The sequence below is a fragment of the Ruditapes philippinarum genome, unplaced genomic scaffold (assembly GCF_026571515.1).
Source record: "Ruditapes philippinarum isolate M1 unplaced genomic scaffold, ASM2657151v2 ctg2460_1_1_1_1, whole genome shotgun sequence".
Classification (NCBI taxonomy): Eukaryota; Metazoa; Mollusca; class Bivalvia; order Venerida; family Veneridae; genus Ruditapes; species Ruditapes philippinarum.
The window spans coordinates 69,363-88,272 of record NW_026862109.1 but is presented as its reverse complement, the minus strand read 5'-3'; the positions used below and the strand labels follow the sequence as shown (position 1 = coordinate 88,272).

Below are 18,910 nucleotides of genomic sequence, written 5' to 3'. Positions count from 1 at the left end.
ATAAGGAAAATCAATGCCCCACCCTATTTTTGACCCCTGGGAATTTATTTGAACAAACTTGGTAGACAATGACTAGACAATGTTTCATGCCAAATATTTAAGCTCGAGCTCTTTCAGTTTTTCTATAAGAAAATGTTTATGTTTTTTTCTTTCGGTTGCCATGGCAACCAGAGTTCTGTATGGAAATAAATTTTTTGAACAATTTTTAAAGTTGACTACCAAATGAACATTCTTGTGAAGTTTTAATGAAACTGGCTTAGCGGTTAATGAGGAGATGTCGTTTAAAGTAGAAATTTACGCCGGACAGACGCCGGACAAAAAGCGATCACTTTGTGACACTGGTGAGGCGAGCTAAAATTCATATTTACATCTATGGTGTATAACATGTTTTGATTAAAAATTATGCTATACTGTCTAGTATGTTAAGTTACAGTATATACTAGTACATATGAATTTACAACAAGGTATATCTATACTTGCTTAGTGTTTAAAATTATCATTCTAACATAAACAACAAGAGTTCACTTTAAGGAGCTTCACTGAGGTCAAACAATAAAGAATAATAATAGGAAAGCCAAAACTGATTAATCGGGATATTCAATAAGGGAAAAAATATACTCGGAATAAAATTGAACATCGATATTAATGAAGTGTAATTTTCAGACGGACTTTAGCTATAAACATTTAAACACTGTCGACAGGACATTGTGCTTGACTATCCACAGTGATGGATATTGCAGAATTTTCTAAGTTCAAAAAGGGAATAATTCTGTCAAATATCTATGTGCTCGGACAGTGACTTTCTATTACTCTCATATATGTGTGTGAAGTTCTAATCCACTCTTATACGTAAAAACTTAACCTAGATTTTTAAGTCGTAAAAGGGGAATAAAAATGAGGAAAAAAATATCAGAGGTATGGGATTTGTGTTAGTCATGTTAAAGAACAAGAATGTCAATTGAAAAATTATCATTCAGTAGTTTTTTAGATACCAACTTGCACACATAAAAGTAACCTAAGTTTGACGCCAATGCGGTAAGTACTATTATAGCATAAGCTTTTCATTGAATAGCCGAGCTCAAATGATTACTAGTATTTTGAAACAAGAGGGCCATGATGGCCCTGGGGTCGCTCACCTGTACATAGGCCCCCAGGGCGGGGCCGGTTTAAACCAAAGGGCTTTTATTTGAACAAACTTGGAAGACACCCATTAGAAGATGTTTCATGATGTTAAGTTTTTACTATACACAAAATAAATGAAAAACAATGACTTTTGCCCTCCCCTCCCCTGGCAGGGCCAATTTTAATCCAAGGGCTTTTATTTAACAAACTTGGTAGATACCCATTAGAACATGTTTCATGCTAAATATCTTAGCTCTAGCTCTTTGGGTCCTTTAAAAGAAGATTTTTAAGTTTTTAATTACTATGTGCAATTTAGGGAAAATCAATGACCCCCTAGGGCGGGGCCAATTTTGACCCAAGGGCTTTTATTTGAATAAACTTGGTAAACATCCATTAGAACATGTTTCATGCTAAATATCTTAGCTCTAGCTCTTTTGGTTTTTTAGAAGAAGATTGTTTAAAGTTTTTACTATATGCATATAAGGAAAATCAATGACCCCCTTGGGCGGAGCCAATTTTGACCCAAGGGCTTTTACTTGAACAATCTTGGTAGACACTCATTAGAAGATGTTTCATGCTTAATATCATAGGTCTAGCTCTTTGGGTTCTTTAAAAGAAGATTTTTTTAAGTTTTTACTATATGCATTTAGGGAAAATCAATGACCCCCTGGGGCGGGGCCAATTTTGACCCCAGGGCTTTTATTTGAACTATCTTGGTAGACACTCACTAGAAGATTTTTCATGCCAAATATCTAAGCTCTAGCTCTTTGGGTTTTCTAGAAGAAGATGTTTAAATTTTTTTCTTTTGGTTGCCATGGCAACCAGAGTTCTGCATGGAATGAAATTCTTTGAACAACTTTGTTAAGGCTTCACACAAGGAACATCCCTGTGAAGTTTCATTATGATCTGCCTTATGGTTTCAGAGGAGATGTCGTTTGAAAAGTGTGAACGGACAACGGACGACGTACAACGTACGACAGACAACGGACGAAGAGTGATCCTAATAGCTCACCCTGAGCATATGCTCAGGTGAGCTAAAACACAAAGTGAGCAAATAATCTGAAATTTTGTATACAAATTTTATACATGAAAAATAATATATCTTCATCAAATAGTATGAAACCTCAACAACATAACTCCCGTCCTATCATGTCAAGAAATTAAGAAAATATTATCCTCAGTGGAGACCCTTTAACGATACTGTTTGAATAATACTGACTAACAGTATTAACTTGTACACATTTATGGTTTTCCATAATTACAACTTGTAAATTTTTACAATCTTTACAATATAAAACAATCAAAGAAGGAATCTCTAAAATATAACATGTAAATGGTCCTCATCTCAATGAAACAATTTACTTGTCCTGTATATATATATCATATAACAGGTATTTATATATACCATTCCATTGTCCTATATATCATATAACTGGTATTAATATAAATAATTCCATTGTCTAAATATTGTATAACAGAAATTTACATATAACATTCCTTTGCTTTATATAACATATAACTGGTATTCATTTATACCATTCACTTTTCCTATATATCATATAACATATATACCATTCCCTTTGCATCTTTAACATATAATATACATTTATGGTATTTTTATATACCAAACACTTGTCCTATATATCATATAACTGGTATTTATATATACCATTCCCTTGTCCTATATATCATATAACTGGTATTTATATATACCATTCCCTTGCCTTATATACCATATAACTGGTATTGATATATACCATTCTGTTGACATATTTCTCATATAACTTGTAATTACATATACCATTCCCTTATCCTATCATATATTATATAATATAACTGGTATTTGAATGTTATATTTATCTTTTACTTTTTCTGACCTTGTACATTAAATTTTCTGTTTATGATATTTCCATTCAAATTACTTATTATATTTACTTATTCATTAATTTATCTACTTGCTAATCTATTTATCTATTTATGTATTTATTATTCAAAGAACCTATTACTTTTTCAAATTATGCTTTTCACAAACTATCCCTTATCTTTAAAAAAAACAGTTACCTATATTTTCTTTATATTTCACTGCATTTCTTTCAATTATTTATTTAAATACACATTTGAATATTACTTTCATCAATTTCAATATTACTACAATGATCAGAAATTAATATTTAATGAACTGTTTTTGATGATTGTTATCTATCATATTGTATTACATTCATTATTTAACATATCAATATGTAACTTTAATATTATATTTTTTTGCTGATAATGTTTATTTTAATAATTATGTCTTTTATCATGAAATAATTTAGATTAAGCATTGTGTTAACATCATGTATTCTCTCTCACTATGTTAAAAATTCAGATCATTTTCTTTTTTGTCAAAAATGAACAAAAAAATTATCTCTTTTAACATGCAATACTTTAGTTTAATCACTATGTTAACGTCATGTATCCTATTTCACTGTGTTAAATTTTCAAACCATTATTTTTTATTGTTAATATTGAAAAAAAATAGTTCAAACACTATGTAACTACATGTATACTTTATCACTTTTTTGTTGAAAAGTCAAACCATAAATCATCACGTTTAACATGAAATAACTGATCTCTATCCTTTACATACTGTCTAGCATCATTTCCCTTCCCTTCTCCAAGTCCTCCTTGTAATGTCAATGTTATAAAACAGTACTTTACAGTCACATCTACAGTATGAGGAATACCAGGAAGACAATCAACAAACTTCTGCCATGTTGTCAAACTCACTATGACCCGGTAAAGCTCAATGTACCTTAAACTCTTCATCTCTAAAGGTAACTGTATTATATTGTCAGTTAACGTACAAAACTGTAACTCAAGCTTACTGAGATTGTGTAACAATGGTAATACTGTGACTAGTCTCTTTGTTATGTTGGTATGATATAATTGAGATTTATTGTTATATTCTCCATACAACACAAGTTCTTTTAATTTGTTAGATTTTGTAATAATATCAAATATTTTCTCATAATTTCTAATATTCAATTCAAATGCAAATATTTCAAGGTTTGTAGTATCAGCATCTATCACACTAACAGTATTATACAAATCAAGGTACTGAAGTTGTTGGTGTTTTGATAAATTTACATCATGCTGCTTCCCACACTCACATTTAACTTCAAAAAGATATATTTGTTCAAGATGACTGGTTCTCTCAAGAAAATTACAAAATGTAGTAATATCATCATGACTCATTGTTATACCAGTGGCACTCATATTTATTGCTACAAGATTGATCATACTAGGTAGGTTACTAACAACTGTTTTATACACTGGGTAATACTTGTCATTGTAATAGACATCAAGAGACAGAGATTTTAATGTTGAAGTGTTTACTTTAATTGTCTCAGAAACACAATTGTTTATCTCATCAATCCTCTGTTTATTACTCTGTGTACTATCACTTCGTGTACTTAATAAGAATTGCAATTCAGATTTATGTGTTATTGCAATTTTTTCAAGATGATGAAACAGTGGTAAATATTTTGTAAATTTAACATTGCCTGTGTTGATGTCACCTACATTAATAGACAGAACAGAGTCAGGAACAATTTGTTGCTGATCAATACCTGAACAAACAATATCACAAGACTGATCCCAGCTATAAATGACCAAATCTCCTATATAAAATACAGGATTATTTCCTATACTACATGTTGCATTGAATTCTTCCATTGACTCAAACATAAGCTTTTGAATATCAGTAATACAATCATGATCCCTATAAAAGTTACTATTTATTGTTCTCCTGCATTCCTGAACAAGAGAGTCTTCTGACACAGTATCATATATGTATTTTGATACATGTGTTGCTAATCTAGGTTCTAGACCCCATAGCATAATGATAACATTTGACTGCTCTAATATGTCATTTACTGTTGAACATTTTTGAAAAACCTCATTAATAAACTTTTTGGCTAATTCATTATTTCCTGTATTATCTGACAAACCAATTTTTGCATTGAAATTGATACCGATATTCACTGCAGCCAGAAATTCTTGCATTGATTTGTGAATGAAAGAGAACACAGAGCTTTTAGGTTTGGATACAGAAAAAGAAGGACATTTATCTTCTGTCAAAATTCCCAGTTTCAGACATGTTTGTCGCATTTCATGTGATATTTTTAAATCATCAAACACAGATTTGTCAAATGTTAAGGACTTATCCTTTGGATAATGGAACAATGTCTCATAAGCCAAGTATGACACACCATATATAAGATTACTATTTAATCTACATATCTCTACATCTGTTAAATACTGAGGGAGTTCAACATTCTGGGAACTTTCCATACATTCTGCATTATTTCCTAAAGTTTTATTGATATTCCAGGTGAAATAAAGTTCTAACATACCAGTATAAATAGCACACCTTGAGGTTTTATTGAGTTTACCATCACACCATAGACAAACCAATTGCTGCAGCATAATTGGTACCTGTTTCAGGCCAACCAGAGACTGTACCTTAAGTTTTTGTTCACACACATTAGGATCTAATGATTCGTTCAATGCTGTTATTGTTTTCTTAATCATTTCTTTTTCATGTGTTTCATCAAACCCTTTTAATTTCAATAATTGATGAATCTCTCTATTACTTACTCTCAAACTGTGAATTTTCCATGGTCGTGATGTAGTAACAATGGTGTATTTCTTTGTAAAGTCACGTTCAGGAAGGCCTGCCTGGAACTCATTTCTAGTCTCACTGTCAAAAGACCATTCATCTAAACCATCAAGCAAAATAATTATCTTTTCAGAATCATTTTCCAGAAGTTTACTTAAATTTTTTATCTTATCATATCGCATTTCAAGCATTTCTTGGATACTTCGGATCTTTATGTAATGTCTAAGAGAAAAATAAAACATAAAATCAAATTTGTTCATTTCCTTGACTCCTTCAAACTCATCATCTTCATTGTGTCCATCACTGTGTGCCATACACCAACAGTTTGATCAAATATTTACAGAAACTACTCTTACCAGACCCTGCATCTCCAATAACAATAAATAAATTTCTGTGGTTCCCCGTTCTTGGTGAAAATCTCTGACATGGACTCTATTTCTTTTTCCTCAGACTCCCCTCTGTTCTTTTCTATCTTGCTTGTTATAGTGGGTCTTATATAAATGTCACTGAAGTTACAAATTTTCCTCATCTGGTTGTAAAGGTATTGCCGATACCTTAAGTACATCACTGCAATAATGTTTCTATCAATTGAGTACGACAATCTGAAATTTAATAAAACAGCCCATAAAATCAGGCATGCTTACAAAATTATCTAAATATATCAAGATTTCCTCACAAAAAATTTGTGAAATACAGACAATCTAGAGAAATTCTCAAGACATTGAAATGATGATTTTGTAGTAAGTGTTGTTTTGTTAAAGTATAAATTAAATACAAAAATATATGTTATTGGTTATTGTGAGCAAAACAAAATAAAAGCTTACATATTTTTTGATTCTATGAAAGATATCTAGAATTACGAAAAATGCATATTTACTATAAAGGTGATAAAAACATAACAGGTTTTGATAAAAGTAATTTCTTACATAATTATGTAAGCCTACTAGGTCATAAGTTTTTGTAAACAATTTATTTAAATAAATGAGGTGAAATCGTAATATATGACACAATTTGCTTCAAACAAATGACTTTCATATAAATATATTACTAATAACTCAATTATCACAAAATCATAGCTAAATAATGATCATGATAACCAATGGCTTAATTTCCGTAACTGTACGGTGCTGTACAAAAAACAATCCAAGAAAAAAATGGGGCCTCCATTACTAAAATACGATTTAGACTTCCCTCGCTGTGTTTTGTAAATTAAGGACTGAAATTGGTGGGTTTTGTTTGCAAAAGGCTAAAAATTGATCTTTTTGAGAACCCTGCCACATTATTTTTGATGAATTTTTCTTTTTCAGACTACCAACCTGGCAATAATCTTAAATCACCGGACCGGTGCTAAATTTAGTGGCCTATGGCCTTGAACTGGCACTTATTTCGAAGACTGTATTGTTTTTTAACAAAATGCCTTTTCATTATATATATGACATTACTGTTTTAGCCTTTTCATATTCTATATAACATACCAGATTTAGTATTTTCATATTCCCCTATATAACAAACCTGAATTTACCTGGCTTCATATTATATATAACATACCTAATTTAACCTTTTCATATTCTATATAAACATACCTGATTTAGCCTTTTCCATATTGTAATTGTTTTTGTTGAGGAGAATCTTCTACCTTGAGTCTTTTTATCTCCTACAACATAAAATATAATACAAACAATTGTGTGTTTTATTTATTAAATTTTCAAAATGTTTCATTGTATAAAGTAATACATGTATTTGTATATTCCAGTCTGTTTGTATAACATACAGCTTCCAAATATACAGTATAATTTCTACGAGACAAACTTCGATAAGTTGATAACAGTAATACAAAAAATACATGTACAGGTTTAAACAGTCACACATGTACCGGGTTATCAACCAGAAACAAACAGTAATACATGTACCGGTATAATCAACCAAAAACAAACAAGTAATACATGTACCGGTATATCAACCAGAAACAAACAGTTATACATGTACCAGTATAACAACCAGAAACAAACAGTAATACATGTACCGGTATATCAACCAGAAACAAACAGTAATACATGTACCGGTATATCAACCAGAAACAAACAGTAATACATGTACCGGTATATCAACCAGAAACAAACAGTAATACATGTACCAGTATATCAATCAGAAAAACAACAGTTTATACATGTACCAGTATATCAACCAGAACAAACATTATACATGTACCAGTATAACAACCAGAAACAAACAATAACATATGTACAAGTATATCAACCAGAAACAACAGTTATACATGTACCAGTATAACAACCAGAAACAAACAGTTATACATGTACCGGTAAATATCAACCAGAAAACAAACAGTTATACATGTACCAGTATATCAACCAGAAACAAACAGTTATACATGTACCAGTATATCAATCAGAAAACAAACAATAACATATGTACCAGTATATCAACTTGAAACAAACAGTAATACATGTACCGGTATATCAACCAGAAACAAACAGTTATACATGTACCAATAAACAACCAGCAACAAACAGTAATACATGTACCAGTATATCAACCAGAAACAAACAGTTATACATGTACCAGTATAAACAACCAGAAACAAACAGTTTACATGTACAAGTATATCAACCAGAAACAAACAGTTATACATGTACCAGTATAATAACCAGAAACAAACAGTTATACATGTACCGGTATAACAACCAGAAACAAAAGTAATACATGTACCGGTATAACAACCAGAAACAAACAGTTATACATGTACCGGTAATAACAACCAGAAACAAAAAGTAATACATGTACCGGTATATCAACCAGAACAAAAAGTAATACATGTACCGGTATATCAACCCAGAAACAAACAGTAATACATGTACCGGTATATCAACCAGAAACAAACAGTAATATATGTACCGGTATATCAACCAGAAACAAACAGTAATACATCTACCGGTATATCAACCAGAAACAAACAGTAATACATGTACCGGTATATCAACCGAAACAAACAGTAATACATGTACCGGTATATCAACCGGAAAAAACAGTAATACATGTACCGGTATATCAACCCGGAAACAAACAGTAATACATGTACCGGTTATCAACCGGAAACAAACAGTAATACATGTACCGGTATATCAACCAGAAACAAACAGTAATACATGTACCAGTATATCAACCAGAAACAAACAGTAATACATGTACCGGTATATCAACCAGAAACAAACAGTAATTCATGTACCAGTATATCAACCAGAAACAAACAGTATTACATGTACCGGTATATCAACCAGAAACAAACAGTTATACATGTACCAGTATATCAACCAGAAACAAACAGTAATACATGTACCAGTATATCAACCAGAAACAAACAGTTATACATGTACCAGTATATCAACCAGAAACAAACAGTGATACATGTACCAGTATATCAACCAGAAACAAACAGTTATACATGTACTGTATATCAACCAGAAACAAACAGTAATACATGTACCAGTATATCAACCAGAAACAAACAGTAATACATGTACCGGTATATCAACCAGAAACAAACATTAATACATGTACCGGTATATCAACCAGAAACAAACAGTAATACATGTACCAGTATATCAACCAGAAACAAACAGTAATACATGTACCAGTATATCAACCAGAAACAAACAGTAATACATGTACCAGTATATTAACCAGAAACAAACAGTTATACATGTACCAGTATATCAACCAGAAACAAACAGTAATACATGTACCAGTATATCAACCAGAAACAAACAGTAAAACATGTACCAGTATATCAACCAGAAACAAACAGTAATACATGTACCGTATATCAACCAGAAACAAACAGTGGTACTCAACCAGAAACAAACAGTAATACATGTACCAGTATATTAACCAGAAACAAACAGTTATACATGTACCAGTATATCAACCAGAAACAAACAGTAATACATGTACCAGTATATCAACCAGAAACAAACAGTTATACATGTACCAGTATATCAACCAGAAACAAACAGTAATACATGTACCAGTATATCAACCAGAAACAAACAGTAATACATGTACCAGTATATCAACCAGAAACAAACAGTTATACATGTACCGGTATATCAACCAGAAACAAACAGTAATACATGTACCAGTATATCAACCAGAAACAAACAGTTATACATGTACCAGTATATCAACCAGAAACAAACAGTAATACATGTTCCGGTATATCAACCAGAAACAAACAGTAATACATGTACCAGTATATCAACCAGAAACAAACAGTAATACATGTACCAGTATATGAACCAGAAACAAACAGTTATACATGTACCGGTATATCAACCAGAAACAAACAGTAATACATGTACCAGTGTATCAACCAGAAACAAACAGTAATACATGTACCAGTATATCAACCAGAAACAAACAGTCATACATGTACCTGTATGTCAACCAGAAACAAACAGTTATACATGTACCGGTATATCAACCAGAAACAAACAGTAATTCATGTACCGGTACATCAACCAGAAACAAACATTAATATATGTCCCGGTTTATCAACCAGAAACAAACATTAACACATGTACAGGTATATCAACCAGAAACAAACAGTAATACATGTACGGGTATATCAACCAGAAACAAACAGTAATACATGTACCAGTATATCAACCAGAAACAAACAGTAATACATGTGCCGATATATCAACCAGAAACAAACAGTAATTCATGTACCGGTATATCAACCAGAAACAAACAGTAATACATGTACGGGTATATCAACCAGAAACAAACAGTAATACATGTTACCGGTAAATCAACCAGAAACAAGCAGTAAAACATGTACCAATATATCAACCAGAAACAAACAGTCATACATTGTTCTGGTATATCAAAGAGAAACAAACAATTGAACACATTCTACCTCTTTCTGCTCTGTCTCGTGAACAGTAAATCTTCTTTTTAACTCTGTACGTTCTTTCTCAGCTTCCGACATCTGTGCTTTAAGTTCAATTAATTTACTTGTGAGCACCTCAAATTCCTCTTTGGTTGCTGCATTTTCTGTTCTCATTTCTTCTTTGATTTGTGTCAGAATTTCTTCAAAGTCTTCAGTGGTAATAATGAATTCCTTCTTCTTTAGCTTATAACAAGAAACAATTTTCAAATGTAGCTGCTATGTGATTTATTATATTTATAACATATCATATATAAGGTCAAACTCTTTTTTTCAAAATCATCTCAATTTTTCTTTAATCTTTACTCTCTTACTTTATGTTATGACTTCTCAAATCAAGGCAGGATAGACGGACTATTTTTCTATTTTTATTTTTTCCTTCTTTAACCTAAAAATTAAAAACTAAGATATGCATTTATATATTTACATTTTGTAGGTATTTTTACTTGATTTCATTGATAAAAGTTAATTTAAGGCAGTTGTTATTTAAATTTGATTATAATGAAACAAATTAAAGCATTTTATTCTATTATCATAAATTTACCTGAATTTAGAGCTGAGCTTATTTTAAATTATTACAACTTAAAGATTTCAAATATAATTCTTTATGTACACTTACATCTTGAAGTTTCCCGACAGCTTGTTGTGCATCTTGTCGATGTAAAAGATCTTTACCATCTTGTAGAACAGCTATCATGTCATCGATATAACAATTAGCCTTGCTCTCCTCTAACTCCATAGAGCTCGAGTGAAAAATTTCGTTTCGATACTGCCGTACCTAATATACAGAAAACAAATAATACAACATTCACATAAATACAGTGTTCAGCAATGAGACTAAACACAATTCCTAAGTTGAGAATTAAAACTGTAAATAAGGAGTTACTTTAAAATACTTACCATAATAATCATTATTATTATGGTGTTTAAACTGCAGATTATATAAAAGCAAATGGAATAGAAATTGCTTTTCATAAATGTTATAATTATTTCACTGAAGTAATAGTATGTACGTGTTGCATTTGCTTATTAAAGGGACTTCACTGAAGTTTTTTTGACATGATGGGACTGAAAATATTTTTTTCCAGATAATTGTACCATTTGATGTAGGTTTAGACCACTAATCTTTCTGCAAAATTAAAGATCATTCACACACTTCGTTTTTCCAGAATAATTATTCAAATTGTAAGAAACTGACCAAAACTGAAAAGTGTTAAAACGCTTTTCACTCAAATTAGGCTAAGAAAAGCACAAAAATACGATTTTCAATTTATTTCAAAGTATATTTCTTAAATATCTTTGCATATATTACTATTTAAAGTGCCCCAGCTCATTTATGTAAGAATTTCATTATTATGTTATGTTTTTAGACTTTTAGACCTCAGTGGAGTCCCTTTAAGTACAAATAACCTCCTTCTTTACATTTAACAGTGAAGCTTAAAATAAAAAAATGTTTTTGTTTCCCGCCCACACTAGCTAGCTAGCAAAAAGATTGTATTGCAAACAAAATATTTGTGAGTAAGATTTTATGCATAACAATTTTAAATCATTACACATTTGTTGCAAATCGTTTTTCTGGCATTAAACTCATAGTTATATGGACATAATTTCAGCGGTATGGGTTAATTCCTTTAAAAATTCAAAAGGTAACTAAGGTAACAATATTCTCTTTTTACTTTTATATTCAATTAACAAACTACATTTAAATAATTACAGTTAACCTTAAAGCTGCATGCCTCCAGATGAGTAAAAATATTTCAATAATCAACTTTGAAAAATATGTACTAATATTTTTGAACAAGAGGGTCATGATGGCCCTGAGGTTGCTCACCTGTATATAGGCCCCCGGAGCGGGGCAAGTTTGAACCCTAGGGTTTTTATTTGAACAAACTTGGAAGACACTCATTGGAAGATGTTTCATGATGTTAAGTTTTTACTACACACAAATAATGAAAAAACAATGATCTGCCCCCCCCCCTGGCAGGGCTAATTTTAACCCAAGGGCTTTTATTTGAACAAACTTGGTGGATACCCATAATAAGAAGTTTCATGCTAAACATCTTCATGTAAGCTCTAGCTCATTTGGTTTTTTAAAAGATGATTTTTTAAGTTTTTACAAATAGTTAAAAACAACGACAGCCATAACTCTGAGTTAAAGTGTCTGACCGGAACAAGCCGATGATATGCGCATCTCCTCTTGATATTGATGATTCCCATAAAGTTTCGTTGAATTCCAGCCAGTAGTTGCAGATAAGTAGTGCGGAAACGATTTTTACTCTATATGCATACTACATAACTAATCAAGGGCCATAACTCTGAGTTAAAAGGTCTGACCGGAACAAGCCGATGAATATGCGCATCTCCCTCTTGATATTGATGATTCCCATAAAGTTTCGTTGAATTCCAGCCAATAGTTGCAGAGAACTACTCCGGAAATGATTTTTTACTCCATATGCATATTGCATAACTAATCAAGGGCCATAACTCTGAGTTAAAGTGTCTGACCCGAAAACAAGCTGACGACATGCGCATCTCCTCTTGGTATGAAGGTTCCCATTAAGTTTCGTTGAATTCCAGCCAGTAGTTGCAGAGAAGTAGCGCGGAAACGATTTTTTACTCCATATGCAATACTGCATAACTAATCAAGGGCCATAACTCTGAGTTAAAGAGTCTGACCGGAACAAAGCCGATAATATGCGCATCTCCTCTTGGTATTGATGATTCCCATAAAATTTCGTTGAATTCCAGCCAGTAGTTGCAGAGAAGTAGTGCGGAAACGATTTTTACTCTATATGCATACTGCATAACTAATCAAGGGCAATAACTCTGAGTTAAAGTGTCTGACCGGAACAAGCCGAGGGACGATATGCGCATCTCCTCTTGATATTGATGATTCCATAAAGTTTCGTTGAATTCCAGCCAGTAGTTGCAGAGAACTACTCCGGAAACGAAATTCGGACGGAGACGGACGAAACGGACGGTCAGAAATGCGCAATCTCCTCTTGATATTGATGATTCCCATAAAGTTTCGTTGAATTCCAGCCAGTAGTTGCAGACAACTACTCCGGAAACGAAAATTCGGACGGACGGATGGACGGACGGACAACGCCAAAACTATATCCCCTCCCCGAATTCCATCGGCGGGGGATATATAAGCATGAAATGGAGGCGTGCTGCTTTAATATTTTACAAAATTTAAAATAAACATAATAAATATAGTATACAATCTTAGTTACCTTTGAAAAGAAGATTGTTTGGTCCTGTAACATTGCATCCAATGTGACTATGAAAGTATTTGTTATTTATGATAACATGAAGCAACCCAGTACAATCGGTGTCGACTGCTGATGTCTTGTCCTTGTACCCAGGAGCATTTATAAAACATTTGCAAACGTTCCATGGGTCGGTCGACCACTGTTGGGCATCACTGTTTTTCCAAAAAGGTGCTGGTGGCATTGATGCATGATACTGTATAATGCTGTCATAGATGGCACCACATATATTGTTTGGACAGGGTCTCTTATTATTAGGGAAACAACAGTTACATTTATCTTGTTTGAGGGGACATATCCCTTTTGAGACTCGGACATGATCTGGCTGGATAGTTGTTATCTGACAGGCGCCACATGGTATGTTTGGTTGAGGAGTCTTTGTTTGTTGTATTTTGTTAATAATATCTTTGTGCTGCTGGTTTCCTATGTCATCACAAATGGCGCAAGTCCCTCTTTAAGATAACCCAAGCCTAGGCCAGCCTTAACCCACTGCCGGTATTTGTTGTTCTTTAAATGTATCTCATGTGCCATCTTGATTTCTAGAAAGAAAAAAAATATTTTTAGCTACAATTTGTAAAAATCCAAGGAAACCAACATTAACTATGACTGATCACAAAACACTTGTACATGTATGCCCTGAAAAGCTGGGTCCAGTTAAAGGACCATGAACTTTGACTTATAATGAAGGCATTGTTACAATCTCTAGAGGGCCATATTGGCCCTGAGATTTGTTGTTAGAAATGGTCATATACAGAAGTAGATATTATTTGGGCCACATTGAGCAGCCAAAATCAATTCAACAATTTCTAGTCACATGGTGGAGTCACTTTGTGGAGTCACGTGGTGAAGTCATTTGGTGGTGTCACATGGTGGGGTCACGTGGTGGGGTCACGTGGTGGAGTCACGTGGTGGAGACAAGTGGTGGAGTCACGTGGTGGAGTCACGTTGTGGAGTCATGTGCTGGTGGTGTCACATGCTGGTGGTGTCACGTGCTGGTGACATGTGGTGGTGACAAGGTCTTGTCCTTAAGTATGTTCTGTTATAATATGAAGTTGATCCCTTCAATAATAGCAAAGTTACAGCCAGTTACAGCAAAAACAATGAAAAGGTCAAGGTCATTTATGAGTTGAAGGTCAAATCCATTCAAAATAACAAAGTTACAGCCAATAATAGCCAAAAAAATGAAAATTTCAATAATTTGACCTTCATAGTCAAGATCATTTATGAGTGAAGGTCAAGGTCTGTCTGGTTATTTATAAGGGTTATCCTTAAAGATTATTATGTTCAAGTTTCAAGACAATCTATTCAAAAATAACAAAGTTACAGCCAACAATAGCCAAAAAAAATTAAATTTCATTAATTTGACCTTCAAAGTCAAGGTCATTTATGAGTGAAGGTCAAGGTCTGTCGGGTTATTTTTAAGGGATATCCTTGAAGATTATTATGTTCAAGTTTGAAGACAATCCATTCAACAAGAGGGCCATGATGGCCCTGAGGTCACTCACCAGTATATAGCCCCCCCTTACCCCCACCCCACCCCCCCCCAACGTTGCAGAGCCAATTTTAACCCAAGGGCTTTTATTTGCACAAACTTGGTAGACACCCATAAGAAGATGTTTCATGCTAAACATTTAAGCTCTAGCTCATTGGGCTTTTTTAAAAGAAGATTTTTTTTAAGTTTTTTACTATACACATATAGTTAAAACAATGACACCCCTGGGGCCGGGCCAGTTTTTGACCCCAGGGCTTTTATTTGAACAAATTTTGTAACACTTACTAGAAGATGTTTCATGCTTAATATCTAAAATCTAGCTATTTGAGTTTTTTCAAAGAAGATTTAAAGTTTTTTGCTAAACACACATATAAAGAAAATCAATGACCCCCGGGGCGGGGCCAATTTTCACCCCTGGGCTTGTATTTGAACAAACTTGGGTAGACAACCTATTAGAACATGTTTTGATGCTCAATATCTTAGCCTTAGCTCTCTGAGTTCTTTAAAAGAAGATTTTTTAAGTTTTTACTATATGCATATAGGGAAAATCAATGACCCCCGGGGCTGGGCCAATTTTCACCCCAGGGCTTTTATTTGAACAAACTTGGTAGACACCCATTAAAACATGTTTCATGCTAAATATCTTAGCTCTAGCTCTTTTGGGTTCTTTAAAAGAAGAATTTTTAAGTTTTTACTATATGCATATAGGGAAAATCAATGACCCCCCGGGGCCAATTTTGACCCAAGGGCTTTTATTTGAACAAACTTGGTAGACACACACTAGAAGATGTTTCATGCCAAATATCTAAGCTCTAGCTCTTTGAGTTCTTTAAAAGAAGATTTTTAAGTTTTTACTATATGCATATAGGGAAAATCAATGACCCCCGGGGCGGGGCCAATTTTCACCCCAGGGCTTTTATTTGAACAAACTTGGTAGACACCCCATTAGAACATGTTTCATGCTAAATATCTTAGCTCTAGCTCTTTGGGTTCTTTAAAAGAAGATTTTTTAAGTTTTTACCATACGCATATAGGGAAGATCAAATGACCCCCGGGCGGGGCCAATTTTGACCCAAGGGCTTTTATTTGAACAAACTTGGTAGACACTCACTAGAAGATGTTTCATGCCAAATATCTAAGCTCTTGCTCTTTGAGTTCTTAAAAAAAAGATTTTTCAAGTTTTTACTATATGCATATAGGGAAAATCAATGACCCCGGGGCGGGGCCAATTTTCACCCCAGGGCTTTTATTTGAACAAACTTGGTAGACACCCATTAGAACATGTTTCATGCTAAATATCTTAGCTCTAGCTCTTTGGGTTCTTTAAAAAGATTTTTTAAGTTTTTACTATATGCATATAGGGAAAATCAATGACTCCCGGGGCGGGGCCAATTTTGAACCCAGGGCTTTTATTTGAACAAACTTGGTAGACACTCACTAGAAGATGTTTCATGCCAAATATCTAAGCTCTAGCTCTTATGGTTTTTTAAAAGAAGATATTTAAAGTTTTTTCTTTTGGTTGCCATGCCATGGCAACCAGAGTTTTGCATGGAATTAAATTCTTTGAACAATTTTTAAAGGTGACCACCAAAGGAACATTCCTGTGTAGTTTGGATGAAATTGGCTTAGTGGTTTATAAGGAGATGTCATTTAAAGTAAAAGTTTATGGACGGACGGACGACGGACGGACGACGGACGCAGGACAAAAAGCGATCACAAAAGCTCACCCTGTCACTTTGTGACAGGTGAGCTAAAAATAACCAAGTTACAGCCAATAACAGCATTAACCTTGAAGGTCAAGGTCATTTTTGGATGAAGGTCAAGATTAGTGTAGTCTACTGAAAGGTCTTGTCCCAAGGGTTGTTGAGGCCAAGTATGAAGACAATACACCAAGAAATAAACAAGAGCACCGCTAGGCGGAGCATTATATGCCCGAATGTACTTAAGCTGTAGGTTGATTAATGCTGGAGTTATTGAGCGAAAACTGTTTTCAGTTTAAAGGTGATAGTAACCTTGATCTTTGACATTTTGATCCCAAAATCAATAGGGATCTTCTACCCTATATGGACAATCATCCTATGAAGCCTGTCGACCAAATGGAACTTAAGTTATGCAGCGGAAACCATTTTCAGTTTAAGGATAATAATGACCTTGGCCTGTGACTTTGTGACCCCAAAATCAATAGGGGTCTTCGACCCAATATGGCAATCATCCTATGAAGTTTGAAAACTGTGGGCCAAATGGAACTTAAGTAATGCTCTTGAAACCATTTTCAGTTTTACGGTAATTGTGACTATGACCTTTGACCTTCTGACCCCAAAATCAATAGGGGTCTTCTGCCCAATATGGACAATCATCCTATTAAGTTTGAATACAGTGGGCCAAATGGAACTTAAGTTTTGTTCCGGAAACCATTTTCAGTATTTAGCTAATAGTGACCTTGACCTTTGACCTTGTGACCCCAAAATCAATAGGGGTCTTCTACCCAATATGGCCAATCATCCTATGAAATTTGAAAACTGTGGGCAAATTGGAACTCAAGTTATGCTCCGGAAAGCATTTTCAGTTTTACGGTAATAGTGACATTGACCTTTGACCTCAAAATCAATAGGGGTCTTCTACCCAATATGGGCAATCTTCCTATGAAGTTTGAATACTGTAGGGCAAATGGAACTTAAGTTATGTTCCCGAAACAAATTTCAGTTTTACGGTAATAGTGACCTTGACCTTTGACCTTGTGATCCCAAAATCAATAGGGGTCTTCTACCCAATATGGCCAATTATCCTATGAAATTTGAAAACTGTGGGTCAAATGGAACTTAAGTTATGCTCCGGAAACCATTTTCTGTTTTATGGTAATAGTGACCTTGACCTTTGACCTTGTGACCCCAAAATCAATAGGGGTCTTCCATCTAATATGGGTAATAATCCTATGAAGTTTGCATACTGTGGGCCAAATGGAATTAAGTTATGCTCCGGAAACCGTTTTCAGTTTTACAGTAATAGTGACCTTGACCTTTGACCTTGTGACCCCAAAATCAATAGGGGTCTTCTACCCAATATGGGTAATCATCCTATGAAACTTTAATACTGTGGGCTAAATGGAACTTAATTTATGCTCCGGAAACCAAATTGCTTACAGACGGACGGATGAACGTACGGACATACCATCTTTTGACATTTATGAGGCAAATCAGCTCATAAACACAACCTGGACCAACGTCCATAAGCAAAATAAGCTCATAAAAACAAAAAATATCTCTTAATTTGAATTTTATGAGTTTTTGTTCTTTATTTAACTACGGAATGAAGCTCATACCCAAACCAAAAGGAAAGCTTGCGGCAAGCTTGCTGCAAGCTTGTCGCAAGCTTACATTGGCTATTTATGCTTGCTG

The 18,910-nt window shown here is 33.7% G+C and overlaps 1 long non-coding RNA gene across 1 annotated transcript in view; it reads left to right on the top strand.

Annotated features, from left to right (window-relative positions):
- The first annotated feature begins 268 nt into the window (after window positions 1-268).
- The window catches only part of LOC132717965 (uncharacterized), a 36,292-nt gene continuing 17,650 nt past the window's right edge, over window positions 269-18,910 (top strand). Inside the window, exon 1 of the long non-coding RNA XR_009624017.1 lies at window positions 269-341. This is a non-coding gene — a long non-coding RNA (uncharacterized LOC132717965). The remainder of the gene's footprint in view (window positions 342-18,910) is intronic.